We start from the raw sequence: 3,786 nt of genomic DNA, 5'->3' as shown, positions 1-3,786 counted from the left end.
CTGAAATACTGGGTTGGGGAATTGTTTTGTGAGACTGTTTTGTGTATCATACAATGATACTTACTCCTGAATTTTTGCCTAACTTTACTAATCAACTTTAAAAACTGTTGTCCATTTCTTTAAAAATTGGACTTTTGCTTACTTCTGAGGCTGAAATAAAACACTCTCTCATTCCTAAAAGAATTTGAATTCATAATCTGAAGAGTAAATAAAAGATGAAAGAATTACTTTGAGGCCTATTTTAAGGTAACTAGGTTGATATATTTTTTCTTTTGTACTGGGGATTGAACCCAGAATTTCACTGAGCTACTATATCCTCAGGCCTTTTTATGGGACAACATTGTGCTAAATTGCCTAAGCTGGCCTCAAACTTGTGATCTTCTTTCCTTAGCTTCCCAGAATGCTGAAATTATAGGTTTGTGCCCTCGTGTCTACCTATATGCTGATTTTATGCATTATCAAGATAGCTATATTATTAGCATATTTATTTATATTGTTCATATTGAAGGGAGAGAGACAGAGGTGGAGTTAGAGACTGAGGCAGGGATGGAGACAGAGAGAACCATTGTGCGATACTTTAGATACTAACTGTCTCCAAAGATGTTTGTGAACCTACAAGGGGGTCCTTCTGAAGAGAAGTGAGGTCCCCGAAGGTGTGTCTACGGAGGGATTTTAGGATAGTTCCTCTTTCTTCTTTTGCTCCCTGGCTCTTGAGGTGAAAGACACCCTGGATGGCACATTCATGAGAATCACAATTGTGACGATGTTTTCTGAGAGTCTAAAGTATTGAGTCTGTGAAGTAATGAATAGAAAGGATGTCAGAGTCAGGCCTTTGTATCCCTTTCAGAAACACGGCTATCTGAAGTTTTACCAATAGACGTCATTCTCTGTATTTAGGAAATGCAGAGAACTTCCTCTGGTCATTTAGACCCTGAGAAAAATGACCACTGAGATTTTAATGTACCCTTTCCCCAAATCAGATACTGACAAGTAAAGGCCAATGTTATGTTAATAATAGATAGAACCTTAAGGGTGCAGGTGCTTATGTCATGAAAACTCATCTTACTGTGAGTAGGATTTTTTGCCCTAAAAAAAGGGGCTTAAGAGAGAATTTCTCCATTTGTTTTTTGCCTGCCTTATACAATATGAGAATAGCATTCTACCCCTCCAGAGGATGCAGCATTTGTTTGGGTTCACAGGCAATGAAATCTGATGATGCTTTGGTCTTCTGGCTTCCCTAACCATGAAAAAAAGTAAATTCTTTTCTTTTCTTTATAATGTACTCAGACTATGATATTTTCTTTTAGTAGAACAAATGGACTAAGACAATAACCTTTTTAGTTTCCAACAAAATGACCTTTGTTTTAGCCATTTTGTACTGACTTAGTCTTAAAAAGGAATCAAATAATGAAGACTTCATTTTTAATGAAGTTAACAAATAGAATAATTTTCAATGAGTGTGTTACAGCTGGGTCACTAACACTGCATTACTCATTCTGAAATATTCAATAGTTTTCTTCTATTACAGTTTTCACAGTACCTGAATCCTTAATGCTGTGGAGGGGTTTATGAGGCTTCTTTTCTTCAGTCTTCATCTTCTAGAGAAGTCGTTTTGTAACTGGGCTTAATGGTACACACCTATAATGCCAGCACAGGGAAGCTGAGGCAAGAAGATTTTAAAACTGAACCCAACTTGGCAAGTTGGTGATTTAGTGACACTTTGTCTCTAAATAAATAAATAAATAAATAAGGGCCGGTATACAGCTAAGTGCAAATGCCCTGGATTTATTCCCAGTAATGAAAAAGATTAAGATGAGAGAGAGAGAGAGAGAGAGAGAGAGAGAGAGAGAGAGAGAGAGAGAGATTTTCATGATTTTCAATTCTTCTAAAATATTTTAAACTTGGGTTCTGGTATCATGGTTAGACTCCTGAAAATGTTTCAACATATTTCTATCTCTTAAATGTTGATAATAGAAATTGGTTATATATCTGTTACTTTAAAAGAGGAAAAAGCAAGTCTTTCTAGAGAGCAGCATTCTGATAGATAACTTATAAGTTTTGCAACATTCTCTTTAATTATTACTGCAGAGTTTGGTTTAACCAAACCATGATCTTCAGAGAAGGGAATAAAGTTTGAACTCTAATTGCTCAGGTCCTGGTCTCTATGACACTGAGGGCTAATGTGATGGATCCTAGATCTGAATGATGCTAGAAAATACATTTTAAACCTGTGCATTGTGAATAATGTGATCTCAGATCAAGGACACCACCAGTTGCAATGGGCCCATCTCATATAGGTCTCATAGGGCAGGTCAGCAGTTTCCAGCAACACAGAGCACAGCATCAGCCCATGTTTCTCCAACCCACCTCCTCAGAAGCTCACCAAAAAATACTTTAAAAAGCCTCCCAGACTGTAAGAGACAACTTCTCTGTTCTGCTCACGTGGAGAGGTCCCTCTCAGGTTTAGCAATAAACCTACTTGGAATGTTGAGATCTCATTCCCCTTCCTCTTTTCTGTTTACATGAAATCTGAGAACTTCTGCGTATTTTACACACAAGAGCAAACCATTCTGTCTACTAATGGGCATGATCACTCAATAAAGAAACTGAGCAAATGTTAATGTTAAAGACCTCTTTCAGCATTGGGGATGCAAAGATGAATTCTATGACACATTGTCTTACTAACAGTGAATGCTATAACATAGTGAACATGCCTGATAAACTACTTTTTGTTACAAAGCTTAAAAAGTATACGTAGCATTATTTCTCTAAAAAAATGACAATTATTTACCATGAGGTATATCAAAATAGCCACAGCTAAATTTAAATATCATTATATACGTTTTTACAATAGGTGGCCTCAGAAATGAAACAAACTGATAACATCAATTTTTGGCAAAAATACAGAACAACAGCCCTAACTCTTGCATACTGTAGATGAAGAATACACAGGACTACAGAAACTCAGGTTTTCAAGTTCTTCAGAGAAATAAAACCAATAGGGGCTGTGTGTGTGTGTGTGTGTGTGTGTGTGTGTGTGTGTGTGTATGTATGTAATTCATTTTAAAGTTTATCACACATGATTAGAGAGGTTGACAATTTTAAAATTGCATTCAAAAATGACTCTCCTTGAGAGCTCTAGTAATGCTGATGTTGTACTTCGATCCTGAAGGTCATCTGGCTAGAGGCTAAGAAAGGAAACAATATTGAAATGCGATGCCAAAGGCCATCTGCTGGGAAATCATGTCTTTCTCTGGGGAGGTCAGTCATGTTTTATGCAGGCCTTCAACTGACTGGGTAAGGCCCACCCACATAATGAGGGGCACTCTGCTTTACATAGAGGCCAGGGATTTAAAGTTTAATTCATCTAAAACAGTGATGGTGAGCCTTTTAAAGCTTTCAGTATAACAACCCAGTGTGGCATGCCTGCTGAAAGTTTGATATTACGGAGATATTGCCACTGCCTTTACCTCGGAGATACATCCACAATAATTATAGACCACATGCTTGAACACCATGGTACAACCATATTGATAGCAATCGAATCATCAGAGCCACTAGTCTATAACCTAGCATTGCTATGCTTAGGGATTTACTCAAACAAAATGAAAGTCAATATTTATGCAGAGACCTCCATGTAAATATTCAATATTGATTTAATTCACAATAGTCCCAAATTGGAAATAACCCAGATATCTTTTAACTGCTCAATTGTCCATAAAATGAAATACTAATACTCTGAGGTTATTATCAGAAGCAACGAGAGCATCAGATGTGACAGTGGAA

Source organism: Fukomys damarensis, unplaced genomic scaffold, assembly GCF_012274545.1.
Source record: "Fukomys damarensis isolate Sample0158 unplaced genomic scaffold, DMR_v1.0_HiC HiC_scaffold_32, whole genome shotgun sequence".
Taxonomy (NCBI): domain Eukaryota; kingdom Metazoa; phylum Chordata; class Mammalia; order Rodentia; family Bathyergidae; genus Fukomys; species Fukomys damarensis.
Note: the sequence above shows the minus strand (reverse complement) of the source record.